Below are 18,679 nucleotides of genomic sequence, written 5' to 3'. Positions count from 1 at the left end.
AGCAGGGTATTAATCCACCTGTTCTGCTCCCTCCTCTATCTCAGTGACTCCTCTACCCCAACACAGCTTACCTATGCCCCGGTTATTCTATGCAAATATAGAAGAAAATTAAAATTAAACAAAGAAGGGAGAGAGTAAAAGAAAAGAAAAAGGAACAGAGTAGAAGGGAGAAGCAGGAGGGATAAAAGAAAAAAGTAGAAGAAATTTTTGTTATATAATTCAACAGACCAGGCAGAACAAATCTAAAACCAAAAAAAGTTCAGAATACTTACTAAAAATAAAATCAATACCCAAAAAAAGTAAATTATATTCCTACACATAAGTCATAATTATAAGATGTGACTTTAAAATTCTATTTAAAGTAACCTATAAGCTACTTAGAAATAAATCTAGCAAAGGAGATGACAGAATTTTATTCAGAAAAATTTAAAGCACAATTGAGGGATTTAAAACTTAAGTATTTATGGATAGCAAGATTGAATATCTTTAAGATGTCACGTATTACCAAATTAATCTATAAATTAAATGTAATTCCAGTCAAAAATCTAACAGACTTTGTCATGCAAGCTGACAAACTGCTTCTAAAATTTATATGGAGGCAACCAGCCAAGTACAAGCAAAAAAGACTTTTCTGAGGAAAAAGGACATTGTAGGTGACTCACTATATCACCTATAAAGACATTCCACAGCGATAGTAATCAAAAATTATAGTATTTGCCAAGAATAGACCATTAGAGCAATAGAACAAAACAGAGAGCCGGAAACAAATTCTTGCTTAAATAGACCAAAGATTTCCCAACAGAGATGATGTCACAAGTCAAAGAGGAGTGGATGACTTTTCAGTAAATGATGCTGAAACAGCTAGTTAATTGTTAGTAACAGTATTCAAGAATCCAATTTAAAGTTAGAAGAGCAACAGGAGTGAGATTTTCCTGTACTTGATTCTGCAGTGTGGAGGAGGCTGTACATTCTCCAAGAAACTGGCAGAGCAACTCCCACCTGGGTCTCTCAGAGATGTGTGGAGTACAGAACCACCCAGGCTCACCACAATGTTGGACACTGAGAGGCAAGAAACAAACCTTTGTTGGGTTAAGGCACTGGGATTTAGGGTTTAACTTGTAAGCAGTATAACTAACATATCCTGACAATGTAATCCTCCCACGGTGAATGGGAGGGGGTGGGAATAGAACCTCAAGCCACAGGTGAATTTTAATTGTAGACTATACACATAGTAAAACATCAAACAATAATTTGGAGAAGGTATCTGCAACCCATATAAACAAAAAAGATTAGTCTCTTGTAAACAAAGAAATCTATAAAACATCATACCACACTTTTCATATAAATTTTATATCCTAGTAATTCTTTATACATGATGATAAATTACATATGCATATTGAATAAAATATATAATATATATAAATAAATGACAATATTTAGCCAAATAAAGTACATGTGAATGCTCACGATCAAGAAAGCCACTCAAAGATGTGATTTATGGCCTGTGTGTAAGTTGCTGTGCACCTTGGTGCTTCTCAATAGCAAGTTGTTTTTTTAATCCAATTTATTCTTCCTCTTAGGAACTTTTTTCCCTAATGAAATTATAAACTATTAAATCAGGAGATGAAATCTGAAACCTACACCCCTAGTGTGCCATGCAGATTTAACAGTCATAATTCTTTTTCAAAGATTTAATTTGAATGTCTCGAAGTGAAGGCCCTTCAATTCCAATAGGCTTCACCATTCTCTACTTTTATTTTCAACCCAAGTCACATATTTTTTACCTACCTGATCACTATATCCATTCAAGATATTATTTCTACCTATAGGAAGTGATTAGCTTTTCTAATTGATAAATCTAAAAGTAAATAATGACAAAATGCAGTGCGATAGCTGGAGCAGCACAAATAATATAATCCCTGCATTGTTTGTAGCCCAAAGCCTCTTTAAGACAGACATAAGTAAACAATACAAAAAAGGACAAGTAAAAAACAGGGGAGGGGAACAGAGAGGGATCAGAAGGAGGAGGAATGCGGGAGCTAGGGTGATAATAGGAGGGAGAGGCGAGAAGTAAACATTGCTATAAAATAAACAATAATGTAAATAGAACAATAAATTTTAAAATGTATGTTTATAATGGAGTCAAGGAAATAAATTGCCATGAATATATTTACCAGTTTAAAATAAAAAGACACAAATAAATAATGAACACGGGCCCTCCCTGGTGGCGCAATGGGTTAAAGCACAGCACGATGATGCTAGACGCAGCCACCTCTAGAGTTCGATCCCAGGCCCTGGAGGTGTCCCACATGGCGGCAGACCTCTCCTGGCCTGCCTGCTGCTCCCCTCAGCAGTGTATTTCATGGATCTGCCTGTTCTACACCCCACTGTGTCTTTGGTGAATCCTTTCACTGTCCCTGCACTTTTGGCCTGTATCCCAGTTCTGTATGCATAAATAAGTAGACAAATAAATAAATAAATAATGAACACTAGTGAGTGCAATTTAGAGTCATGTTTCTCTGTATTTTCTAAATTTTCAATAGTGAACATATGTAACAAACATAATAAAATTAATTTTTTATTTTATATACTAAACATTCTTAGAATGAATGACTTTTTTGCACTGTAGGCATAGACAAAGTATTCTAAATTAATATTTAAAAGTTAAGAACTTAAAATTATAAAAGGAATTTTGGAAAATAAGGACAGAGTTCAAAGCACTCTACTTAATAGAGTAGAGCTTACTATATAGCTACAGTTATCAAGGTAGTGTAGTATTACTGAAGGTCTAGACTCACAGATCACAGAACAAGATAGAACCCAGAAACACACTTATGCAGATATGTTAAGCTGATTTTTAACAAAAGTGCAAATCAATGGAAGGATAACTTTTTCAACAAATAGTACTGGGGCAACTGGACGTCCTAAGGTGAAAGAGGTAAATAAATCTCAACCTAAACTTCACACCTTATGCAAAATTAACCTAAAACACATCAAAAGAGGCTCCCTAATATAATGGATAGTGCACTAGACTTTTAAAATATATCACAAGTATCAAATCAAAACTATAAAACTTTTAGAAGAAAGTCTTTTGCGTGTAGGATTTTGTAAAGAGATTTTAGACTTGAAAACAAAAGAACAATAAATAAAAGTTGAAATTGATAAAGCAGACTTCATCAAAATTTAAAACTTTTGCTCTGATAAACACACTGTTGAAAGGATAAAAAGACAAATCATTAACCTGAATAAAATATTAGCATATCATATGTCTGACAAGACTTATATCTAAAATATTTGGAAAAGCCCTAACACAACATTAAAAATTTTTAAAAATGATTCAATTAGAAAATGAACAAAAGGCACAGATATTTCAGCAAATAGAGATGGCAAATAAAAACATATAATAGACTCAATATTATTAGCCATTAGGGAAATATAAATTACAAGCATAATGAGTTATCACTATACAGCTTTCAGAAAGGCTAAAATAGTGAAATAACCAAAATGTGATACAGATGAAGGAAAACTTGAATAGTCATTCATTGCTGGTGGAAATGTGATATGCTACAAGAACTCTGAAATATAGTTAAGCAGTTTTTCTAAAAACTGAACATGTACTTCCCATTCAAACCAGTGGCAATCATACTCACAGGCATTTACTCCACCAAATAAAACACACACACACACTAACAAAAGTTGTATAGATCAGGATTCTCCAGAGAAACAAAACTAACTAAGAGCTAGAACGAGAGAGATTAAGAAATTGGCTCATGCAGTCGTGGGGGCAGGTTAGGCCAAGCAGTTTAGAAAACCAGGAAGAATTAATTTTGCAATCTTGAATATGAAGTCAGTCGGTCTAGAGATAGAATTCCGTTCTCCTTGACTACAGGGAATTTCAGTCTTTTCTGACTATATGAGGCCCACCCAATTTTGAAGGATAACTTGCTTTATTCAAAGTCTACTCATGTAGACAATCATCATGGTGGCCACCAGAGCCCTGTATGGTGTGGAAGAGCCTAGCAAAGACAAGGAGGCTGAGCTGAGATAAGGCCACTGTGTCACCCCAAGGCCCCCACTGTGAAACAGTGACAGGGAAGTCAGTGGAGGACCCCTACAAGGAGCAAAGTAGCCTCCAGCATGTAGAGGCAGAGAGCTGGTAGACCTGAAAATCATCTGGAATAAGACCAAGCATAATGTGAAGTTCCCCCTCAATAGCACAGGGTCCAAACTAAAGCAGAAGATTCACTTCACTTGAATATAGATCTCCAGCCTGCCATGCAAATACCACATGTTATGGGTGGTATCACCCAGGAGAGCCCCTGACCACCTTTTTAATGGAGTCCATGGGTAGTTTATTAGTCTGCTCTTTAATGCTAATCCATAGCTGGTTTTGTTCTAGCTTAAAAGTGAGCCTCACTTTCCCTCCTATTTACTGTACATGCCTAATAAAGGTATTGTGGGCAGGTGTTCCTGGACATCCATAACAGGTGGTATCAAATCTTCTTGTTTCCTGTATCCAACATTTCCTGTGTTGTTTCTGTCTCATCTCCTTCTTGTTCTCTTCAGCCTTTGTTCCTGCTGTGAAGCATCTTTGCATGTGTTTACAGCTAAACATTGTTAATCATGGAGCCAAACATCAATGTTGGCCCCTCTGGTCACTTTTATTTCTCTCAACATCTTATCCTTAGGGACTAGTCCCATATATATGACTTTTTGCATGGCAGGCTGGAGATCTATATTCAAGGGAAGTGAATCTTCTGCTTTAGTTTGGACCCTGTGCTATTGAGGGGGAACTTCACATTATGCTTGGTCTTATTCCAGATGATTTTCAGGTCCACCAGCTCTCTGCAGGCTACTTTGCTCCTTTATTAGGCATGTACAGTAAGTAGGAGGGAAAGTGAGGCTCACTTTTAAGCTAGAACAAAACCAGCCATGGATTAGCATTAAAGAGCAGACTAATAAACTACCCACGGACTCCATTAGAAAGGTGGTCAGGGGCTCTCCTGGTGGCGCAACAGGTTAAAGCACCACATTATGAAGCTCTCTGAAGCCACTGAAGCAGGAATTCCATCCCCCACCAGGGAGCTGACCCCCATGGCATGGTAGACCTCTCCTGAACAGCCCCCTGCTTCCCTCAGCAGTGTATTTCAGTTGATCTGCCTTTTCTGCTCCCCACTCTGTCTCTGGTGAATCTTCTCACCCACCACACCTCTGGCCTGTACCCCAGTTCTGTAAAGCATAAATAAATAAATCTTCACAAAAAAAAAAAAAAAAAAGTGGTTAGTGGCCCTCCCTAGTGGTACAGCCGGTTAAAACACAGCACTAAGAAGCTAAAGCCACTTCAGCATGAATTCAATCCCCAGCCCTGGAGGTGTTCCACAACGCACAGCAGATCTCTCCTGACCGCCCACTGCTCCATTCAGCAGTGTATTTCTTCAGTCCACCTGTTCTGCTCCCCACTCTGCCTCTGGTGAATCCTCTCAGAGCCCCTGTACCTCTGGCCTATATCCCAGTTCTGTATGCATAAATAAATAAATCTTTTAAGAAAAAAAAAAGATTTATTTTTTTAAAAAATGTGGTCAGTGAACCTATGAAAGGACACAAGGTTGACCATATGATGCTGCTTCAGTTGAACTGCACCAAAGCCCCTTCCTACTGGTTGTACTGGGTTCCAACTCAAAAGTAGATATTTTATCACAATGTGCTGGGGAAGTGGCAATATTTTTTAAAGCACTCTCACTTCTGGCCCGGGAGACAGACCTGAAGTGAAGAATGTTGCTCAGAAAGGCCTGGAGTTCTGTAACTGTTAAACAATAAATTCTATATCCACTCTAAGGTGATGTAGTGACTGAAACCCGAGGTGATGGACTTTATCATTCCCTTAATTTTAACTTAAAATCATGGGTTTGCTTTCTTTCAGTCAACTTCACAGCAATTTTAAAGTCGATAAGGAGATCAATGAATCAATTCAGAGAAGAAAAAAAAGTTCTGATTTAAACATTAATAACATCTTTAAAATACACTCACAGCAACATCCAGACCAGTGTTTGATCAAACAACAGACATCTTTGCCTAGTCAAACTGACACATAAAATTAACCACACAGCGGGTTTCTGGGTTTTTTTTTTTGTCTTTGACAACCAAAAAAATGAAAACGACGCAGTGTTTGGACAGATTAATAATTACACAAACTGGTACATACATCCTGGGGAGTGCCAAAAAAAAATTCAGTAACAAAGATGAACAAACTATTTTAATGCACACAAATTGAATGGCTCTCAAAGGCATAATTCACTACGCTTAAAAAATGTCAATCTCGGGCCCTCCCTGGTGGCGCAGCGGGTTAAAGCACAGCACTGAGAATCTAAGACGGCTTCCGCATGAGTTCGACTCCCGCCTGCCCCGGAGGTGACCACATGGCGCGGCAGACCTCTCCTGACCCGCCCCCTGCTCCCCTCAGCAGTGTACTTCGTCGATCTGCCTGTTCTGCTCCCCACTCTGTCTCTGGTGAAGCCTCTCACCCTCCACATCTCTGGCCTGTACCCCAGTTCTGTATGCATAAATAAATAAATCTTTAAAAAAAATGTCAATCTCAAAGCTCTTAAAATAAAACTATACAGATGGAAACCCGAGTAGGAAGGGTGATAGAGTGGACCTGGTTATGAAAGGGTATCGGGAAGCAGCCCTCTACAAATGGAACAGTCCTACATCTTTTCTCCTTCCATAGAATTCTGTGAATTTACTGGTGGCACAGGTTATTTTGTGGAAGGATAAGCTGGAGGCGTGTGTAGCCCCAATACCTAGCGGTTGTGTTTGACTGGCTTGTAGCGGGAGAATGCTCGAGGGTCCGAACATCTCAGACTCACCCAGACAGAGGCCGCACGGTCCTAACTGCCCATTGCCGGGGCCCAGCCTCTCACGCAGCAACAGCTGGCGCAGATTCAGCTTGACTACTTCCGGCTTCTCGGTGGGTGACTCCCGCCTTGCGCAGGCGCCTTAAAACAGAGTGCGGCTTGCAAGGCAGACAGGCATTCAGCTGCTGCTGCTCTATATTTTATAGACTTCTCAGTTGCTCCTAGGACTAGTCGAGCTGCTAGTTGAGGTCCACGCCGCGAGAGATGCACTTGCAGAAGGCTAACTCCTCTGTTCCTTCTGCTCCGCCACTGCTATCTTGTTAGTTCTCCAGAAAGCATGGGATAGTTCTGTATCTTGAGTGGGGTGATGGCTATACAAATCCACAAATGCTATAGAATTCCACATAGACTCACTCATACACCATAAAATCTGATTAACTTTTATAGATTGTATCAATGACACTTGCCTGGTTATGTTCTTGTTTTATGCAAAATTGGGAGAAACTAGATAAATGATACATAAGATTTCCTATATTATTTTTGAAAATTAAAATTAAAATGTTTGAAAAAGAAATTGTTTTGTCTTCCTATTTTTACTTGGTTCCCACGCAAATAAATCATTCAAGAGCATCTGGGCATGTTCACTATAAATTGACTGTTATACAAACTCTCTGTTGACAACCTTGTGCTCCATTTTAAGAACCAGTGGATTTCTGTTTCTCCAAAACCTTTAAAATATTCATCATGCTCTGCAGACACCAAAAGAAACTTCTAACCATAAATCTAATCCCCATGTCTATCCCATGGCCTAAACTCACCTAGCATTAAATTTTGGTAATTGCTACAATAGGTTAAACTGCACTAAAAATATAATCCATATCAGGGTTACTATACAGTCAGGAGGTGGTAATTGAGACCTCTCTCACTACTCAACATGTGTGCACAAAATCCTCATTTGCCTCAGTGCACTGACCCCCTTTTTCATGCCTCCGAAATGAAATTCTTTCAAGAGCCTGATGGAGGCTGGATAGAATTCTCAAGAGACCCTTATAGGCATGACCATCAGTGCAACTTTTACCAAGTGCAAAACAAAGTCATTTGCATAGTATCCCTTGCTGTGTCAGTGCCAGTTTCCAATCCATTGTTTGGTGGTTGCCTGAAGACAAAAGAGACAATGAAGCATGATGGAGCAAGAGTTGGGGATAGTCACAGATTCATTGTAATTACACTAATGAGAGTCTGCCTTTGCAGTGACTGTTCCCAATGCAGGTTCATGAGGCCCTCCTGGGGAATCCAGTTTCCCTGGATGTTTCTCGTTTTTTGCCTACTCAGTGGGGAGAGAAGCAGGAAATTGCCTTTAAAACATTTATCTAGGCCCTCCCTGGTGGAGCAGCGGGTTAAAGTACTGTACTAAGAAGCTTAAGCCAACTATTGCATGAGTTCGATCCCTGCCTGCCCCAGAGGAGATCCACATGGCAAGGCAGACCTCTCCTGACCCACCCGCTGCTCCCCTCAGCAGTGTACTTCGTCCATCTGCCTGTTCTGTTCCCCACTCTGTCCCTGGTGAATCCTCTCACCCTCCAAACCTCTGGCCTGTACCCCAGTTCTGTATGAATAAATAAATAAAAATCTTTTAAAAAAATTTTTTTATCTAGTTTCTCCCAATTTTGCATATACAAAATTGCCTTTAAAACAGAGTTGATGTTTGGGATCTACTTGGAAAGAAAGTTGGTCTAAGATGGTCAACTGAGACATCTGAAACAGTCAGTGGAGGGAGAAAAGAACAAAGCCCAAAGGCAAAGATATCTTTGCAGATCCATCACTTACAGAAAATGGAGCTGTAGTAAAAGGCTCCTAGTAAGGTGCTAAGCCAGAAGGGGCACTGTTTTCCTATTAGTAAAACTGCCACATCAAAAGAATTAAGTGCCAATTTCCTCCCCCCTCCTCTAAGGATGTCTTTGGCTTATCGTTGCCTGTTAAATTTGGTTTTTATTTCATTATAATTACTTTACTTTGTTATAGTTCTTCCTATAAGAGAAACCACTGGGTGTTTTTCCTTTTCTTTCTGGCTAATTTCGCTGAGCATGATCCCTTCCAGCTCCATCCATGTTACTATAAATGGCGTAAGTTTATCTTTTTTTGATTGCTGAGTAATATTCTATTGTATATATATACCACATTTTCTTGATGCACTCATCTATTTTGGGGCATTTGGATTGTTTTCAAAGCTTACTATTGTGAGTAGGTCTGCAATAAACATAAGGGTGCAGGTATTCTTTTGAATTAATGTTTTTGTTCCCTTTGGATAAATACCCTGAATGGAATCACTGAATCATATGGGAGGTCCATTTTTAGCAATTTGAGTAACCTCCACACAGCTTTCCATAGTAGTTGTACCAGTTTGCATTCACACCAGCAATGTAAGAGTGTTCCTTTTTCTCTGCATCCTCAACAAAATTTGTTGTTGCTATATTTTTTACTACGTACCATTCTAAATTATTAAAACACAGTAAATACTATCCTATATTTTTTTCTTTTTAGCAAAACAGTTTGAACAGATAGTACTGTTGTTGTTCTTTTCAAGTAAACAATGAGAGAGGTCAGAATTTCTCTATTCAAAATATTAAAGCACAATGAGAAAAAATGTTTTAGAGAGAGAAAAAAAGAACTAAGTGCCAAGGTAGAGAAATGATGATAAAAGGAACCACTTAAGATTAAGTTATAAGCTAGCATCCAGAATCAAATTATAAGATTAATGTCAAATTTTGATAAATTTTGCAATTATCTTAGGTGAGATTTTGGAAAGTGTGATTTAATATGCATATACAAGATATGTATATCTTGTATTCCCCAAATAGATTGTAAGTTCTTTAAAAGTAGGATTCTTAAATGCCTGTTCTAGTTTACAGTGGGTACTAGCATTTAATAAATTAGAGGAGGAAACTAATATTTGCTCAGTACCTAGTCTATAGTATTTGCATATGCAGATTCATTCATTTTAATCCTCAGAACCACCCCATTAGCACATTTTATTATCTGCAAATTGCAGAAGTGGAAAAACACTCAAAATTTTTGTGACATACTCAAGAACTTATAGGCAATAAGCAGGAGTGGTAAAATTAGGTCCATGTGACTGACCCTAAAGTCATTTTTTCAATAGCACCAACCAGCCTCTTAAATATTTATTAATTTATTTTCATTTCAAATGTGTGAAAAATGTGCATGTATATATAAAAGGTCTAAAGTTGACAACAGTAAATCTTTACAAAGTAGGACACATTGAAAGAAGTGGATAGAGTTTGTGATTATAGGTCTTACCATACCAAAAGTTTAAGTGCTTTCTGAATCAAGTAATATTGTTATACTCAATATCATTTTGGTGTAAATTGAAAATGGGCAGGCTGAATACAATAACACTTTAGAGAAGATAATGTATCCATAGTGCTTCCCAACATAAAAAAAAAAATTAGTTGGAGAGAGAAAAGAGAGTAGAAAAGGCTAAGAGAAGGAAAGAGAGACAGGTTGATTTTGTTTTGGATACAAATAGAATCTTACCTAAGTTTCAGAGCACTGGAAGATTCTAATTCAGTCTGAATTAGAGCTGGTTTCAATTGCCCCCCACACACACACACACAAAAAAAATTCATGACAACTCACATATTGCAAATAGCATTGAAGGCTTTGTGTTAAAGGACTTCAGATTGTTTGGAATAGCAACAGAAGTTACAACCCTGCCCCATGTAAATTTTTTATTTCTACCCACCAAGAAATTACAGAGATTTTTTTTTTTAAATAAAGGGTCATCTAAAACAAAGGAAAATTATCTGATACAGTTTCTCCAAGAGAGCTCTAGTCTCATGTAAAACTACATTATCTGTTGAAAATGTTGAACTTGACCTGTGTACTGAACTCATGGAAAACAGGAATGGTCAAGAAATATACCTTCACCTTTTTGTATTTCAGAAAATAGCATACTGCTGCTAAATTAAAAAAGAAATCCACTAGTCTTAGGTAGTTCAAATGCAGATTGGAATTGATTTTTGCTCAAACAAACTTTAAAAAAAAAATTAATATGCCTGTTAACTTTTTTTTAAGATTTATTTATGCATAGAGAAGTGGGGTACAGTCCAGAGGTACAGTAAGAGGATTTACCAGAGACAGAGTAGGGAGTAGAACAGGCATATTGAAAAAGTGCACTGCTGAGGGGAGCAGCGGGCAGGACAGGAGAGGTCTGCTGTGCCATGTAGTTCAGCTTCCTGGCCAGGGATCAAATTTGTGGTGCAGTGGCTATAACTAGCTTCCTAGTACTAAGCTCTAACCAGGGAGGGCCATCCCCTCATTATGATTAAATAAGACCCATGGATGACCCCCACCCTTGTTGATGACCTTGGACAAAGCCAGACATAGACCTACAAATTCCCATTATGTCTTATAAATGAAAAATTGCCTCCACTGACTGATCTGGACAAAATGCCAACTGACTTGGCCAAACATCAAGCTGTTCTTCCTCCCCTGTGCCCCAGAACTGTAGACCATGCTTGAGCTGAGCACACATTGGGCGCTTAAGGAAGTGCTGGAACACAGATAAACCTCCCGGACAGCCTCTTCTGAAAATAAACTAACCAAAAAATAGAAAGATATATTCTACTTATAGGCCCAGAGAGGAAATTTCACTACTTCTCCTTCTATGGGTTCATCTTAATCTTGTCAAGCAGTCAGATTAACAGAAGACAGATTAGAAGGAGAAAAAAAAACAAATTTAACTACATATCAAAAAAAATCTACATGGATATAAATTTTAAAGTAAATGGGATTGAACAAGGGTTTTTGTTTTTGTTTTCCTGATTTGAGGATAGGGGTAGGAGGCTGGGACTTCAAGGAAAGAGGACAGGGATTCACATGATAAGGAGAAGATGACTCAGATGTTGAAGTACAGTTCTATTATATAATAAGATGTTTGTCCTGCCATAAAGTCAATTCTTTCTAACACAAAGTTTATTTCTAGAGATAGCACTAAATCTGGATTACACCCCAAATTTTCAATCTTCTAGACAGTAAAGGGTATGGAAATAAGTTTCTTATGAGCCTGTAGGACTTTGTCCTTAGCTCAAAATTATCTACTTGACAAAGTATAGATCTTTAGGAAGATCTGTTCTGGACTCCTTGGGGAAGGCTTATGTTCCATGCCTAACTATCCAACACCACTAATATCGTTTTTGGAGCTAGTACAGATTCCTTGAGTTTACTCTGGGAAAGGCTTCACCAGAGCTCCCCTTTCTGCAGCACATTACGAGTTCCCCAGGCAAGTTTCTCCATGAGACAGAGATTAGTTATATTTAAAGAGCATGTTTATTAGGAACAGGGACCGAAAGAGCAGGGCACTTATATAGGCACAAGCAGGCAGGAAGAGCTGCCCCAAATGGAACAGGTTTGCTGAGAGAGGCGTACATGGTCACATATGGTTGGCCCTGAGGAGAGCTGCCTCTGCTGAGGGAGGTCAGTGCAGAGAAGTCCCAGCATGGCCAAAGTCACAGGCAAACAGTAGGCTGCTGCCCTGCAGAGGGAGAAAGTGGGTGGAAAGGAGCACCTGCATAGGCACAGGTGGGCAGAGGACTGCTGCCCCATGCCAGTGCAGAGACTGCACTGATATAGTCTTTTTCTCTTTGGGGGGGGCTCACTCCTTTGTGGGGTGACCTGTTTGCTGTTGATTTTGGATAATGATGTGGAATCCTAAAGAGACTGGAGATTTCACAATAGGCTCAATCTCTGTATCTTTACCCTCAGATCTGTGCTTCTGACATACCCTAGAGCAATCTGATACAGGAGTCTGATACATGCTTGGCACTAAGGGTCTTGTTTTCTATGACTGGGTTAATGGTCATGTTAGTTCCTTCTGTTCCCACCTCCTTGCATGAGTGAGGTTTTAACCTTGTGATGTCTCCTTCAGGTTTTCTATTCTTTCTTCCATCAATCACCTATTCACCCTGCTCCCCGCAATCATTTCTTTCCAGTGTTGTTAAATCCCTCCTAAAAAAGAAAACCCGGCCCTCCCTGGTGGCGCAGCGGGTTAAAGCACTGCACAAAGAAGCTTAAGCCACTACCACACGAGTTCGATTCCCGCCTGCCCCGGAGGAGATCCACATGGCATGGCAGACCTCTCCTGACCCGCCCGCTGCTCCCCTCAGCAGTGTACTTTGATCATCTGCCTGTTCCCCATTCTGTCTCTGGTGAATCCTCTCACCCTCCGCATCTTTGGCCTGTACCCCAGTTCTGTATGAATAAATAAATAAATCTTTTAAAAAAAAGAAAAGAAAACCCTTACTTCCCCACCATTGAAACACTTGTAAATATTATGGCCATCTTTCCTATTGCAACCATTCCTTTCCTTCTATTGTAAGAGGCCCCCTCTCCCAGTTGCAATAGTCTTTTTGAATAAAGTGCTTACCTAAGTTTGGATTTCTTTGTTATTCGACACTGCCTAAAGACATAGTTTCTAATATTTTTTAGAAGAGTTTCTTCTTTGTTGTATTGGCTTTTATTTATGATTTCTCTTTTATGGATTTTAAGTACTCATTGCTAATTCAGAAGCCACATAAGTAAAGATCAAACCCTCTAAGGGTATTAACAAGCTTCCCGCACACCTCTTATGTTAAAATGGAAATGAATAGGTAGGAGTGCTACTTCCATATGCAAACAACTCCAGATATTCAATTCTATTCTAATATCTTGCTGACTGCAGAATCACAGCTTCTAGGGACATTTAATTCACTTCTAGCTAATGCCTGGGGTGCCAGTGCATAACAATGGGAAAAGAAAAAGTAAATCAAACTAAAATACTTTATTAGATCACAGCAAGTTAAAAGCCTGACCAACTCCAAGCTTTCCAGAGCATCTTTGTCATTTTATCCATGAGCTGACCTAAATAAAATGTTTGCAAGTATTTACCAACTATCAACTGTGCAGTCTTGAAAACACTTATATTATCATCTGAGGTCGTGATATTACTTTCAAAAAACAAAAATGAGGCTATGTAGACTGGCAAGAATTTTTTTTTAAGTTAGTAATAGGTAAAGTCATATGTAAGTTTAATAACTATAAATCTCCCCCACACCTGAGGCCCAGAATAAAGGGGAAAGATCAGATGAGGAGCCAGAAAACCAACAAGAAGAGGAAAAGTCAGTGCCCACAGAAATTGACTTTGATGATGGGCCAAGGACACCTGATCAACCAGAGGCACACCCCCAGGAGGCTCACTCCCAGCAAGAAATGCAAGCATGTTTGGACTAGTTCCTCTCAGATGTGAAGTGGCAGTAAAAAGCTAGAGGAGCAAATACTTCAGATGGACAGGGACCTTTTCAACCTAAACCCACCAGCCCCCATTTCCATTCCTCAGGGAGTAATAATAGTCTCTTCTCCTGGCAGCGGAATTACTGACTGCTATCTACACCTGCTGCTGGAACCAGCCCTAACCCAGGCCACTAGGAAATTTGGGAAGAAGAAATTCCCCACTCCTACCACTGCACCTTGCAAGAAAGAAGATGCAGGTGTGTATGTTCATGTCTTGTGTTCAACATCTGGAAAACTGGACTGAATTTTCTGAACCTAAAACAAACCTAAATATTCCTGAACCTAAAATACAAAGTTTAAAAATATATGTAAACTCATTCAATTATGCATGTTTAATACATTGCTCACTGAAATGGTGTATAATGCTCATAGTCATAGGGCACTTTCTGCTAGTTACTTGCTCTGAAGTTTCTGGCACAGTCTGTAGTAGTTACAAGGACCAGTAGTGTAATGAGGAATAGCTGATTTCAAGTTTTCAAAGTGACTATACTTGGAATTGAGGAAATGATGCTCAGAAAAACATTTTACAGAATTCAATAGTAGTAATACAAAAATAAATGACTTCAAAAGCACACCTAATAATAAAATGTAGTAAAATAATTAAGAGGTGATAAGTTTTAAGTATATATCACTTTGGGGTTTAGATTTATTAATTTAACTATAAGTTCATGTAGTTTAATTTTTAACAATGGTTATATGAAACAAATGGCTTGTAAAATCCCTGAATATTTAACAGTTGACTTTTATATATTGGCACAAACAGGTACCAGTGTCATTAGTGAGTCCAGGATCCTTCCGACCCCATGGTCACAACCTTAGAGAACTAGGTAAATTATTTGGTTTATAGAAACTTAAGGACTTTGCAGGTGTTGAATTGTAGAAGAAAATTCCCTACCCACTCTAGCTTTTCTCTGTCTGGTTGTTAATCAAAATAGCATCAGACAGGACGGCAGAGTGAAAAGATCAGTTTAATAAAGTACACACTGGGGAGCTGCAATGATTATACTGGTCCTGTTTTCAGCTGGGACGAATGGCATTTAAATCCTAAACCAAGGGGAGAAGAAAGGGGTCCCCCAAGCAATAAGGAGTGAGGAGGTAACTTCACATGACAAGGCAAAGATGATTTCACACTTACTTTGAAAATAAGATGTGTTTTTTAAATAGAGAGGACATGTTTACAGATAAACCTACTCCTGAATGATAACACCTCTCCCCTCCAACTACCTTTTTCTATATAATTAAAGGAAGTAGTGATCATTTCTCCTAAGTAAAGGAAAAGGGAACTAGTGGAAAGGTGTGAGCTTATTACTAGCCTCCCTGGCTTTCACAGCTCTCAACTCAAAATAATCTGAGTAGAGTATCTTAAGGAGACCAATTCTGAGCATTTTGGGATCTACTTTGGATTGGATAGCTCCAAACTTCCCAGCCAAATTCTGTAAGAAGAAATCTTGAGACCAGACATCAATTCTGGTCTTTCAATACTGAGTCCCATAAAAGGGGAGGAAAAACATCTTTAAAATTATTTGGGGGTGGGGGTGTCTACCAGCCCAGCAATATGAGGTTACCACAGCCACTGCAGCATGAGTTAGAGCCCCAGCCAGGGAGGTGACTTACATGAGTGGCAGACCTCTCCTGACCCGCCCACTGCTCCCTTCACCTGGCTGCTGTTTCCCTCAGCAGGGTATTTCAGCCCATCTGCCTGTTCTACTCCCCACTCTGTCTTTGGTGAATCCTTTCACCCCCCACAACTCTGGCCTGTACCCGAGTTCTATATGTATCAATAAATAAATCTTTAAAATTATTTATTGGGGGCTCTCTCTGGTGACACAATGGGTTAAAGCGCAGCACTATGAAATCATTCAAAGGCAGTGCAGCACAAGTTCCATCCCTGGCCAGGGAGATGACCACAATAGAGTGGCAGGCCTCTCCTAACCCACTGGCTGCTCTCATCAACTGTGGATTTCAGTAGATCTGCCTGTTCTGCTCCCCACTCTGTCTCTGGTGAATGCTCTCACACAAACATACCCACTCCTCAGGACTGTACCCCAGTACTTGTATGCATAAATAAATAAATCTTTTTTTTAATTTTTATTAAAAAAAAACCAAATGATTTCACTCTTTGGAGGAATATAGAGGATCCAAATAAGGGTTTCTTTGGAGGAATATAGAGGATCCAAATAAGGGCTCGGGGTGGGGGGGAAAGGGAAGCGAAGTTATAATAAAGTAAACATCAAAAATAACAGACAACAATAACCAGAGACATTTTGTAGCAGGGCAGAGGGAAGTAGGATCAAAACACAGGGTGGAAAAGAGCACAAGGAACTATGGTGATGGTACATGGATGAACTGGTGGTGGGAACTTCATAGAAACTATACCAGAGATGAAAAAGCACACATATAAAATATATATATAATTTTATTTTATACAGTGAAGGGTTTTTTCTTCAAAAATCCTTTTATGCTTAAATTCAAACTAGAAACCCAGAGTTGGGCTGTGTGCTTGATGGTGGATAAAGGGTGTCCTGAGTTTCCCAGGCTCGCAGAACACCACTTGCAGAAAATGGGGGGGGGGGGGCTGACTTGCTCTCCTGAATAGAGATGTGGGAGATGGTGGGGGAGGCTTTCAGATTCCAGGCATTGAGAATACATACTATGGGCTTGAGTAGGCACAACCTCCTCTCTGACCTGCCCCCAGCAACCTTTTGCTCTCACAGGGTAGGAAACTTATTTTTATCATCTTACATTTAGTAAATTTTATTCCATGAAGATATGGATTAAAAAGTGAGAAACTGGGCCCTCCCTGGTGGCGTAGCAGGTTAAAGCACAGCACTAAAAAGCTTAAGCCACTTTTCGCATGAATTCGATCCCCGCCTGCCCCGGAGGAGATCCACATGGCGAGGCAGACCTCTCCTGACCCGCCCCCTGCTCCCCTCAGCAGTGTACTTCGTCCATCTGCCTGTTCTGCTCCCCGCTCTGTCTCTGGTGAATCCTCTCACCCTCCGCATCTCTGGCCTGTACCCCAGTTCTACATGAATAAATAATAATAATAATAAAAGTGAGAAACTGCAACTACCCTCCCTTTTAATCTCACCTTAATAAAAGCCATCCTCCTATTTTCTGTATCAACAACAGTAGAATGTTCAAGTTCAGATCTTGGTGCCGGTTTAACGGCAGATCAACACCTCGGACTCCAGAGGGCCACGGGCTGGCCAGGATGGCTCACAGTTTGGCTCCCATCAAACTGATCTCCTCAATGGGTCATACCCATTGGGTAGCTAATCATGTGCACAGTGTTCTTGCCAAACAGCTGGAACTCATGGTGGACAAGCAACTCCCCAAAGACAGCCGTTGACTGGCAAGCCATGGCAAGCAATGGCGGGTTCGGTGTGGTCCGGGCGTCGGCCTCCAGCATGGCGGTGGTGTCCAGCAGGACAGTAGCTGGTGCTTCTGAAAGTGGTAGAACAGGGATGCTGAATCAAAACTGCGGTTCAGGGCAGCAGTTGTGGGGGAGGGGGCACCTTGCTTGATCTTCATACAGTGCTGTGCGGGTGAAGCAGCCCAGGAAGTCCCAAGGGCACATGAGGGGGGGCGCAGTCCCCAGGCACCTGCACCTACCGGGATGTCCTTGTATGAGGTGTTCTCCACTGCCACCGAGACGTTGAAGACTGCAGTGTTCTGGTTACTAGTTACTGGTTACTGGACAGCATGAGCTTATTGCTGGCAGCCACACCACTGCTGATGTACAGGCTGCTGGTGATCTCTGAGAGGCTGCCGGAACCTATCTGGATGGGCACCCGGGTGTGGTTAGGAAAGGCCAAGGGACCGGCAAGTAGCAAAGACCTTATCTTTCTGTTTGACTCTCAACTACCGGTCTACCGGTGGGCACGTTCAAGTCACAGCAGGCCACAAAGTCTCAGAAAGGGTTTGGAGATAAAATGGGGCAGGGCTTTGGCGCCCCACTCTCTGCTGCCCCTGGCACTCTGGTCTCCACTGCAGGCCTGAATCAGTCCATACCTGGTCTTCGGCGAAACCTGGCCCTCAGTTCCCCTGGCCAGCACCACCACTTCCTGGCTTACCTCACTGGTTACCCACCAGCCTCTCGGTGGGCCTCACAGCAGTTCCCGGAGAGGTCTGCACTGGATTTTGGTATGCCTTTTAAATAAAATTAGGTTATTGCTCACATTTCTCAGTGGGACTGAAATGCTGTTCACTGTCTCCTGTAAGCCCACAAGGAAGGAAACCCTTTTTAGTCTACCATATTAGAGATTAATGGGGTTTTGCACTGAAGCAGATCTTAAAGAAAAGGCTCTCTCTGGAAAACTTTAAGAAGGGGTTAAACACCAATTACCTGGAACCATTTGAGTAAGGACTGTCTAAACAGCTTTCAATAAGATATGGGCCAAAAAGTCAAGTGAGAGACTCTGCAGAAAGTAACACTGTCGTCAGAGAAGAAAATGTCTTCAATTACCTGGATTATT

The 18,679-nt window shown here is 40.3% G+C and overlaps 1 pseudogene; it reads right to left on the bottom strand.

Annotated features, from left to right (window-relative positions):
* Positions 1 to 4,303: 4,303 nt before the first annotated feature.
* On the bottom strand, positions 4,304 to 17,613 carry LOC101618436 (annotated as a pseudogene).
* Between the last annotated feature and the right edge of the window lie 1,066 nt (positions 17,614 to 18,679).

Source organism: Condylura cristata, unplaced genomic scaffold (assembly GCF_000260355.1).
Source record: "Condylura cristata isolate star-nosed mole 26May11 unplaced genomic scaffold, ConCri1.0 scaffold00011, whole genome shotgun sequence".
Lineage (NCBI taxonomy): Eukaryota > Metazoa > Chordata > Mammalia > Eulipotyphla > Talpidae > Condylura > Condylura cristata.
The sequence above is the reverse complement of the archived record's forward strand: the minus strand, read 5'-3'. Positions and strand labels throughout refer to the sequence as shown.